We start from the raw sequence: 11,787 nt of genomic DNA on the forward strand, positions 1-11,787 counted from the left end.
CTCAGTATTATTTGTTTACATTTACACAGTTTGTCTTCATTTGGACAGCTATGTGTGGAGCCAAAAGAGACGGGGAAGATTCTGAACAATTTCTTTTCTTCTGTATTCACTAAGGAGAAGGATATTGAATTGTGCAAGATAAGGGAAACAGGTAGGGAAGTTATGAAAACTATGATGATTAAAGATGAGGAAGTACTGGAGCTTTTAAGGAATATAAAAGTGGATAAGTCTCCGGGTCCTGACAGGATATTCCCTAGGACCTTGAGAGAAGATAGTATAGAAATAGCGGGGCTCTGACAGAAAAATTTCCAATGTCATTAGAAACAGGGATGGTGCCGGAAGATTGGCGTATTGCTCATGTTATTCCATTGTTTAAAAAAGGTTCTAACAGTAAATCTAGAGATTATCAGTCTGTGAGTTTGACGTCAGTGGTGGGTAAATTGATGGAAAGTATTCTTAGAGATGGTATATAGAATTATCTAGATAGACAGGGTTTGATTAGGAACAGTCAACATGCACCTGTGCGTGGAAGGTCATGTTTGACAAATCTTATTGAATTTTTTTTGAAGAGGTTACTAGGAAAGTTGACAAGGGTAAAGTGGTGGATGTTGTCTATATGGACTTCAATAAGGCCTCTGACAAGGTCCCACACGGAAGGTTGGTTAGGAAAGTTCAATTGTTAGGTAATAATATTGAACTAATAAAATAGATTCAGCAGTGGCTGGATGGGAGACGCTGGAGAGTGGTGGTGGATAACTGTTTGTCAGATTGGAGGCTGGTGACTAGTGGTGTGCCTCAGGGATCTGTACTGGGTCCAATGTTATTTGTCATATACATTAATAATCTGGATGAAGGGGTGGTAAATTGGATAAGTATGCAGATGATACTAAGATAGGTAGAGTTGTGGATAATGAAGTAGGTTTTCAAAGCTTGCAGAGAGATTTAGGCCAGTTAGAAGAGTGGGCTGAAAGATGGCAGATGGAGTTTAACGCTAATAAGTGTGAGGTGCTACATTTTGGTAGGACTAATCAAAATAGGACATACATGATAAATGGTAGGGCATTGAAGAATGTCGTAGAACAGAAGGATCTAGGAATAATGGTGCATAGTTCCCTGAAGGTGGAATCTCATGTGGATAGGGTGGTGAAGAAAGATTTTGGTATGCTGGCCTATATAAATCAGAGCATTGAGTATAGGAGTTGGGATGCAATGTTGAAATTGTACAAGGCATTGGTGAGGCCAAATTTGGAGTATTGTGTAGTTTTGGTCACCGAATTATAGGAAAGATATCAACAAAATAGAGAGAGTACAGAGAAGATTTACTAGAATGTTACCTGGGTTTCATCACCTAAGTTACAGAGAAAGGTTGAACAAGTTGGGTCTTTATTCTTTGGAATATAGAAGGTTGAGGGGGGACTTGATAGAGGTATTTAAAATTATGAGGGGGATAGATAGAGTTGATGTGGATAGGCTTTTTCCATGGGGGGGGGGAAATTCAAACAAGAGGACATGAGTTGAGAGTTAAAGGGCAAAAGTTTAGGGGTAACATGAGGGGGAACTTCTTTTCTCAGAGTGGTAGCTGCGTGGAACGAGCTTCCAGCAGAAGTGGTTGAGGCAGGTTTGATGTTGTCGTTTAAAGTTAAATTGGACAGCTATATGGACAGGAAAGGAATGGAGGGTTATGGGCTGAGCGCAGGTTGGTGGGACTAGGTAAGAGTAAGAATTCAACACGGACTAGAAGGGCCGAGATGGCCTGTTTCCGTGCTGTAATTGTTATATGGTTATATTTGCACATTGGTTGTTTGTCAATTTTTGTGTAGGTTTTCATAAATTCTATTGCATTTCTGTTCTGTGTATGCCTGCAAAAAAAGTGAATCTCAGGGTAATAAATAGTGACGTATATACTTTGATAATAAATTTACTTTGAACGTTTAGGTTATGGACTGTTTCATTTACACAGCTGTTGCAAATATTGCTGATTGCACGAACACTCACTCTGACCTTGAAGGAAACAGGTCCCTGAGAGGATTAACCTCTGATCAGTATTTTCTTTGGCAAGGTACAACTCCAACCAATGGAAAGTTTTCCTATTGATGCTCATTGGCTCCAGATTTATGAAGTAAATGGCTGTAAAGTAACTTCTAGACATTGAACAGCAGATGCACCAACAACAGTAAAGACTGAGTGTCAAAATGCAGATGATCCAATCTTCAATGCTTTTCCAGTTCAAGTTCTGGTTTCATTGTCATTCCACCACGCACATGTACAGAGCTAAATGAAACATGATTTCTCTGGGGCCAGGGTGCAAAACACAGTACAGTCACACACAGCACATGTAGTTACCATAACACATACAGTCACAAAATCATATCAGGACATGTCCTTGTGTGGCATGACCTTAAGTTTGGTGGTGGATGGGATGTTGTCCTGGAGCTATATTTCTGCAAGAATAAGCACACCGCAGTCATTCATCTTGCACTGGATCAGTCCCATATGAAGGCAATCCAGCTCGTCTTCCATGGAGCAAACACTAGAGAGCAACCCAGAAGGGAGAGCTGGCCTGCAAGGACAGCCCTCAAACCAGCATGGATTGCAGCTGGCCTGTCACACCTTTGGTTAGGAATTTTCATTAATATTTTAAACTCTTTTGATTAGGGATTTAGAATGGCTCTTCAGGTTTAATTTCCTATTAAGTTTAAAATATGTTATACGTTATCCCGTTGTAGGGTCTCGGCCTGAACCATCAACTATTTCTCTGCATGGATGCTGCCTGACATGCTGAGTTCCCCCAGCATTTTGTGTGTGTTGCTCTGGATTTCTAGCAGAATCTCGTGTTGAATAATTATTCTAATGTGAGGTCATGCAATTAGACCAAGTCCTAAACACTGACCTTGGCAAGACTACAACTGTGCAATCAAACCAATTACACTTCTGTGTATCAGAATGCTGATAACCAACTGGTATTGCAGTACATGTATTAGTGGTAACATATGTTACCATTAATCAACATTTTCTTTGGCAAAGTACAACTTCAACCAATGAAACGTTTTCCTATTGACGCTCATTAGCTCCAGATTTACCAAGTTCTTTGTAACTGGGCTCTATCAAGTGTCTCTGATTTATTTTGTTTTCCAAGCTATTTCTTGATACTATAATGGTACAAATCAAACTGGCCGAACACTGCCTTCAGCAATGATGGGAATCTCAAGAAAAAACCAAGATGGATCATCTACTTTGCATTAATAACTTAACATTGTAAAGATTAAAGATAAAGATTAGCTTTACTTGTCACACGTACATCAAAACATAGTGAAATGTTTCAATTGTGTCAAATCAAATCTGTGAGGAATTTGCTGGGCAGCCCGCAAGTGTTGCCACGCTTCCGATGCTGACACGCGTCCACAACTTACCCGTACAACTTTAGAATGTGGGAGGAAACCTACGCAGCCACAGGGAGAATGTACAAACTCCTTAGAGACAACAGCTAGAATTGAACCTTAGTGCTGGGAGCTGTAAAGCATTGTATTAACTGGGTCACCACTGTGCCACCTGTAGAAACTCAGGCCCATCTTGCACTCAAATGTTGTGCCCAGTTGTCGAAGACAGGAAGCTCCAATGACATCCTATTAGCGATTCAGTCCTTCACCATCTTTAATGATAGAGGCATGTAGAGGGCCATCAAGGTAGGGACTGGTGAAATACACTCAGTGGTCACTTTAGTAAGTACCTCCTGTAACAAAGTGGCTACTGAGTGCATGTTCATGGCCTTCTGCTACTGTAGCCCATTCACTTCAGAAGCTCTTCTGCACACCACTATTGTTATGTGTGGTTATAAAGCTACTATCAGCTTGAACCAGTCTGGCCCCATTCACTTCAGAAGCTCTTCTGCACACCACTATTGTAATGTGTGGTTATAAAGCTACTGTCAGCTTGAACCAGTCTGGCCATTTGATTCTAACCTCTCTGATTAACAAGGTGTTTTTCGCCTACTGAACTGCTGTTCACTGGATATTTTTTCCCCACATAATTCTCTGTAAACTCTAGAGACTTGTGTGAAAATCCCAGGAGACCAGCAGTTCCTGAGAAACTCAAATCACCCTGTCTGGCACTAACAAGCATTCCACAGTCAGTCACTTAGATCACATATCATCTCATTTTGATGTTTGGTCTGAACAGCTGAACTTCTTGATCATATCTGCCTGCACAAATGCATTGAGTTGCTGTCACATGTTTGGATGATTAGATATTTACATTAATCAATTGTACAGGTTTTTCTAATAAAACTGCCACAGCATCTCAAGTTCCTCTGAAATGAGAGGGTAGTCAGTAACACCAAGCAGTGGGAACATACTAACTGTGTCATTCCCTTATCACTGCTGCTGTTACAGGCTTTCAAGCAGAGTTATAGTCCCAATCTGCATACCAAAACTGATGAAAAACTATTCAGCCTTGCTCATCAGGTTCTCACTGCACCCTTAAGCAATACCTTCAGCAGGTATATACTTATGCCTCTAACAAATACAGAATGATCCCAGATACTGCCATAACATCAAACAGATGTGCTTCTGGAGGATAGTAGGCTCCACAATTACCAGTAACTTGCATTTGCTGCTGAAATCATCATGCATCTTGCAAAAATGCAACAATTACACTCAAGCAGATTAAACCAACAGCAACACGTAGACCATGAAGAGCCAGAATCCTCTGCAGTGGCAAGAGCTCAACAGGAGAAGAGGCTTAAATCTAGTCTGGCATCTCCTTGTAGAAGGTCACTGACAGAGACCTCGCAGCAGCCTAGGTCAATCAACATACCTTCATGTTTGCAGCCATGTTCATCTGTGATGAAAGTGTGTTCCCACATTCATTCTGTACAATAAATTGGCCACCAGATTACAAGGTACTCAATGCCCAACCTTTTACTACTAGGCCGAAGGCAAGACAGAAAACAGATACTCATGGATAGCAAGATGACCACTGTTAAAGACATCAGAAGACACTCGGAGAAGGTGAAAAATCAGCTGGCTGATAAGCCACCCAGATAAAGAGGTCGTAAATTTACACGGTCTTCATGTGTTCAGTATGGGGTAGAGACTGCCAATCCAGAATATGGCTCCTCAGTAAGGCAGATAAAAAAAATACACAATTCTGGTGATACTTAACCACTGATTGTGGAAATATCTTCTTCACATTTATTCAAAACAATTTATATAAATTTCAAACATAAAATTTTGCATCACATACAGAATCCCGGAGGAAAACAGCAAATCAGGCATCTGCTATGGAGAGGAAGACCATTCATCCAGATTGGAAAGGAAGGGGATACAAGGCATGATAAGACAGAGAGGTGGAAAGAACGACTACAAGCCAACAAGTATTAGGTGAGACCAGGCGAGAGAGAAGGTGCGTGGGTGGGCGAGGAAAGGGGACTGATGCAAGAAGCTGGGGGGTGATAGGTAGAAGAGGTAAAGAGCTCGTGTGGCCTCCTGGGATGATACAAACTTCAAGAGTTTGAGGGGATTCTACCCTGGAATTAGTCCCTCAAAGTCTAGGAACAGAAGGACCAAGACTGCAGTCCTGCCCTTCAGAACATTTCCTAAGCACATACCCCTGCATTTGGAATGTGCCAGGCAGCAGTATTCCTTCACTGCATTGATGAATTTCAGTAGTAATTAACGTCTGTGTCGTTGCGTCCCTGGGTGAAGATCAGAGCGTCTTCTGCTATGTAACTTCTTGAGATAAATCACAAGGCACCTTGCACGCTTCTCCAGCTCCCTTTTCCCAAATAGTCTGCAAAGAGGTGGGTGAACATTTTATCCTTCTAGAAGGCAGCATGCAATGGGAGTGAGATTTTGACTGTGCAGGAAGGATCTAGCAGTAAGGGCCCCTCTCCCCACCATTACTCAAGGTCTTGTGCTTGATGGCAAGTTCAGGCAATGAGACGTTCTCCCAGATCATTTGGATGATCTTTTCAGGGAATCACCCCACACTATCTATTGTGTCTTTGTACTACAGTGACTGCAGGGCATTCTCCACTCACCACTGCATGATAGAACCAGTGGCCCAAGATGTTTTACTGAAAGAACTTTCTCCATGAGGATATGTAGTGCAGCAACATCCAACTGACTGGGATATGGTGCAGCAAAGGGGGCAGAGACAGTGGCAGTTGGTGGCTGTGTACTTGGTTCCAGGCCTGATATACCTACAACACAAAGGTAACCACCAGGGCAACGGCTACGCTGGAATGTCTTTGCTCCTGTTATCCAACAGTTTCATGGAAATACTTCAGCAGATGTACAATGCAAGGCCGAGGCATTTCAAAGTCAAAGCAAATTTATTATCAAAGCACATACATGTCACCATATACTACCCTGACATTCGTTGTCTTACAGGCATTTACAGGAAAATAAAGAAATACAACAGAATTTATGAAAACTATACGTAAGAGTAACAACCAGGGTGCATACATTAAGCCAAGTTCGCAACTGTAAGGACAGAATCCTAGACAATTTCAAAGAAAATCGAACATTTTACTTCTAGTATACTAGCCAATATATCCCTCACTCAATGTACTAAAGCAGATCATAATTACATTACTGAACATGGGCATTGTATGCAAAAGTGGTTGACATTTTTTACATTACAATGGTGGTGAATGAAAGAGCAGACTCGATGGGTCAAATGGCCTAGTTCTGCTCCTATATCTTATGGTCTGATGATGTAATTCAAAAGACAATTTGTTGGCTGCAAAATAATTTGGGGATTTCTTGAAATGGAAATTAATGCAAATTTATTTTATTTATTTATTGAGATACAATGCGGAATAGGCCCTTCTGGCCTTTCAAGCCACACCACCCAGCAATCCCTGGATTTAACCTTAGCCTAATTCCAGGACAATTTACAACGTATAATTAACGTACCAAACGGTACGCCTTTGGACAGTGGGAGGAAACCAGAGCACCCGGAGGAAACCCATGCCATCACAGGATGAACGTACAAACTCATTACAAGCAGCGGCAGGAATTGAACCCGGGTTGCCTGTACTGTAAAGCATTGTGCCAACCACTACGTTACCATGTCTAAAAATGTAAGTGTCTCATCATGATTGAATTTGGAAAAATAGTTGTGCAAATATATGAACAAAGCTGATTAAGGGTAATGAATTAGGTTGATACATTTCTTATGCTTCTGGTAAACAAAAACTATTCCATTACCTGTTGGAAGCAGAGTGTAAAATTACTGGTGTCAAGTTATTTGCATGCCCAAGAAAGTGTGTGACTGATAGAAGCTACACAAGACTGATGGGAACTCTTCTTCACCAGTTTCACTTCTCAGGTTAGGTGTTGAAGTGCACCGATATGCAGTGCAGAAGTCTGAACTAGAGAATGTTACAGAGCTCTGGGTAGCAGCAGTAACATTACTAAAACAGACCCATTTGTGCCTTACTTTTATAGGCAAAGCAAACTACTTTCTGACTATTCAAAAAGAAAAATGCATGTGGAAGTTTATTCCAATACTGTCACAGAGGTACAAGCATTCACTTCCATCAGACAAAAGGCATCTGTAAATTTAAGCTAGTTAGTTGAGAAAACAAAGATCCTCAGCGATGGTCTCTCTGATGCAGAAATGGATGGGTAGAGCCACTTTATGCATTTTGCCATACATTCGATCACTTTAATGAAATATCTCCAGAGAATTGAACCACTGAAGGAGACAATTCTATTTTGTAAAATTGAGAACTGTAATCAGCCATCTTAAGTTCACACTTTTCCCAACTTCTAAGAAAATATTAATTACAAATTAGATTCTATATAAGGATCAACCTTGAAATTTGTAGATCCTCAGGGCAGATTATATAATGCTGCATTTCTGCAACACATTCCAAAACAACACTCTGCAAATCTATAAGGAGTGCTGTCACAAGAAGTCCATCACATCATGCTCTCTTCTCACTGTTACCATCAGGAAGGAGGCCCAGGAGCCTTACATCCCACACCACCCAGAACAGGAACAGTTATTAACCTTTGAACATCTGGCTATTGAACCAGTATGGATAACTTCACTCAACTCAACTACGATTCCATGACCTATGGACTCTACAACTCAGCCTCTCAGTAGTATTTATTTTCATATTTGCACAGTTTGTCTTCTTTGTACGTTGGTAATTTCAGTCTCGGCGTGTAGTTTGTCATTGGTTCTATTGTATTTTTCTGTTCTACTGTGAATGCCTGCAAGAAAATTTATCTCAAGGTAGCATATGGTGATATATGGGTTCTTTGAACTTCAAAAAAATACAGATACATCTCAAAGACCTTTAAAGGTTGTCTTTTAAATGCATTTAGATCGATGGAATATTAAAGCCTCATTTTTCAGCCAATACCCGTACTTGCCCCCAACGTTGTAACAGGGCAATTTTTAGTGTAATCGTTTATACAAACCATTCTTTGGGAATTTCAGTGTGAGGCAAGAGCTTTGTAACCACGTGCTGGCTAGAACCGATGAGATTACTTCACTACCTGAAGGATGTCGGCGAAGCAGATGGGGTATTTATTGCTACCATCATACCAGGGCATCGGTTTACACACACCGAATCAGATACATTTTAAGTCCAAGACGTTTATCACTGCACCCGATGCGCATAAGATCTGAAACACGCTGATATTTCCTTTTATGCTATACAGAACCGCAAATCAAGTTGCTCTGACGGTTACATTCTTACAAACTGAAATGAAAACCAAGTCCGAGGGACAATTGCCGGGAAAGTTTCTATCATTTACAAAATAACAGTCACAGTGGAAGCTCGTCACAGAAAGGGCAGCACAGTCCGAAATTCCCCCTATTTGTGCGGCAAAAGTATAAATAGTCAAGTTAAATCCGCCCCATCACAGGCGGGAACAACACGGAAAAACACTGGTGTAACTCAGCAGGTCATGGAGGGAAGTGACCAGCCGAGGCATTGGGCTGAGTGCCATTGAGCCAAACCTGGTGAAAATCCCACAGTATGGAGTCACACTTTGCACCTTCCTCGCACCCCCTTTCAAAGTCAGCGTAAATTTATCAAACTTTACCATATACTACCTTGAGAGTCGTTTTCTTGCAGACACTTACATGAAAATAAACGATAGAACTTATTAAAAACTCTACAAAGATTGACAACCAACCAATGTGCAAATAATAGTAACACTGAGAACATGAGCTGTCGAGTTCTTGAAAGTGAGTCCATACGTCGTGGAATCAATTCAGAGTGGAGGTGAATGACGTTATCAAAATTAGATCAGATACAAAGGCCATTTTCTTCACTTTATCACTAAAGTTTAGAGTCATAGTGCACCACAGACACTTCGGCCCATCTAGTCCGTGCTTAATCCCATCGAACAGCATGCACCATTAGCCCTCCACACCCCTTCCATTCATGCTTCTTAATGAAATTAAACACACATAAAGGACTCGCTCTTCAGTTTTACTCACCAAACAAGGCAGCTCCAGCGAGCTCACGAACACGACCGTGCGGCGAGCGCAGAACAACTCCCCCGCCCGGCGGGAGGAAAACAGATGTCCCCGGCTGCCGGCCGGAGACAATGACAGGCCACGCCCCCTTCCCCTGCACGTGACCACCCGCGACGCCTTCCCGTAAAAGGCGAGCTCGCGGATCCCGCTTCGTTCACACGCACCAATCGCCTCCTTCTCCGGTTACGTCATGGTAGTTCGGCCCGGAGGACCGGGAGGACCTCCCCCCGCCACTGTCGGACGTCGCTTTGGGCGGTGGGATGAGTCGGGAAAAAAAGGAGGAAAATATGTAATGTAGGTGTGGTAATAGGAGCTGATACAATTAAATTTGATTCCTGAGGAGTTTGGATTTGTAACTTTTCGAGGAGTCGTTATTTTATTATGCAATCGAAGTGGCAAAACATGATACGGTCTTATCACTTCTATCGGCTCCCATATAAGTACAAAACCTGACTTTTACAACACGCAAAGTCCAAATCCGCCTCTCTGTTAGCTCTTGTGAAACGCGCTTTTAACATCGACATGGAGGGATGAGTCAGTGTTCCCGACCTGTGCCTTTTATGCGGGCGGGGTGTGTGGGTGGCGAGTACAACATGTTTTGAATTCCTATCAATTTATTTTAATCATTGCTGTAGTAGCAAGTATAACGTGCAGTAAACGTTGAATAGGCTCAGGTGCATATATTGCATACATTAATGTCTGCTTAAAATTCTCATTTAAAAAAATTCAATGTTTTTCTAGATTTTTGGAGGTTATACTATCACAGCATACTTAGATTTATCCCAAATAAATATATTGGGTTATTAAAAGTTATTCTATCTCAAAAGCCTTTGCTTCCACTTCTAAAAACATTTACACAGTATTTTCTTTAACTCTTATCCCTCACTTGCTTCTAATGAAAGAGTTTAAAGGGAATGTGAAACTGACCTCCCGTAAGTTTAAAACGAGCACGAGGAATAGAAGGTTGTGTGTTTTTCCGTTTGCATTTCCATTTCCGTCCATGTTTGTCAAATGAGCCACATATGGGTTGACATCGTTGCAGTGTGGATGTGATGGTCATGGATTATGTCTTTCCCAAGGTGGTCTGATCGAGGACATGCCTAAAAGCATAGACATAATGGACAAGAGGTTCAGTTGTTGTTCAGACCAAATGCCAGAATGGAGAAGAAATTTGATCTCAATGACTTTGATTGTTGAGTGATTGTTGGTGCCAGATGGGGTGGTCTGAGTATCTCAGAAACTGCTGATCTCCTGGGATTTTCATGCACAACGGTCTCTAGAGCCTTGAATATAGTGCAGTCCATCACAGGCAAAGACCACCCCATCATTGAACATCTCTACAAGGAGCACTGCTACAAGAAAGTAGCATCCATTATCAAGAGAAGGAGGTTCAGAAGACTTAGGTGACACACCACCTGGTTCCGGAACAGTTATTACCCTTCAGCCATCAGGCTCCTGAAACAGCATGAATAACTTCACTCAACTCAACACTGAACTGATTTCACAACCTATGGACTCACTTTCAATGATTCTACAATTCATTTTAGACCATAAGACACAGGAGCAGAATTAGGCCATTTGGCCCATCAAGTCTGCTCTGCCATTCAATCATGGCTGATCCTTTTTTTTTCCTCCTCCTCAGCCCCATTTTCCAGCCTTCTCCCTGTCCAATCAAGAACCTATCAATCTCTGTCTTAAATACACCCAATAACCTGGCCTCCACAGCTGCACGTGGCAACAAATTCACCACCCTCTGGCTTTTTAAGAGTTATGTATGTATGTATTTATTTATTTAAGTATATATTTTTGTGTTTCCACAGTTTGTTTCCTTTTGCACATAGGTTGTTTGTCAGTCTTTGTGTATAATTTTTCATTAGTTCTATTCTATTTCTTTCTTCTACTGTGAACACCTGCAAGAAAATCAGTCTCAGGGTACCATATGGTGACAATAAATTTGCTTTGAACTTTTGAACTTTGAACTAGAGTCCTGCCATTATTGGACATTAAATTCCTGGGTCAAACACGTTATGGGTGTATTACTTAAGAGGAAACAGAAATGGCTTTGATACATTGAAGTTCTTACTGAAGGGTCTCCAGTGGAAAGAGTAAGCAGCTTCAAGTTGCTGGTTGTCAACATTTTGGAGCATCTATCCTGGGCCCGGCACATAAGTGCAACCATGAAGGAGGTGTATAAGCACGCGAGTTCTCTGGAGTCATTTTGGTAGCAGTTTATATTCCACCTCAGGCCAATGTCATGCAGGCTTTAGATGATCTGAGTAATGG

General features: G+C 41.5%; 1 protein-coding gene across 1 annotated transcript in view; it reads right to left on the reverse strand.

Annotated features, from left to right (window-relative positions):
* Nucleotides 1-9,617, reverse strand: part of LOC134350322 (zinc finger protein 706) — a 40,253-nt gene extending 30,636 nt beyond the window's left edge. The window contains exon 1 of the mRNA XM_063055374.1: nucleotides 9,466-9,617. The gene's annotated coding sequence lies outside the window, so the exon portion shown is untranslated. The remainder of the gene's footprint in view (nucleotides 1-9,465) is intronic.
* Between the last annotated feature and the right edge of the window lie 2,170 nt (nucleotides 9,618-11,787).

Source organism: Mobula hypostoma, chromosome 1 (assembly GCF_963921235.1).
Source record: "Mobula hypostoma chromosome 1, sMobHyp1.1, whole genome shotgun sequence".
NCBI classification, from domain to species: Eukaryota; Metazoa; Chordata; class Chondrichthyes; order Myliobatiformes; family Myliobatidae; genus Mobula; species Mobula hypostoma.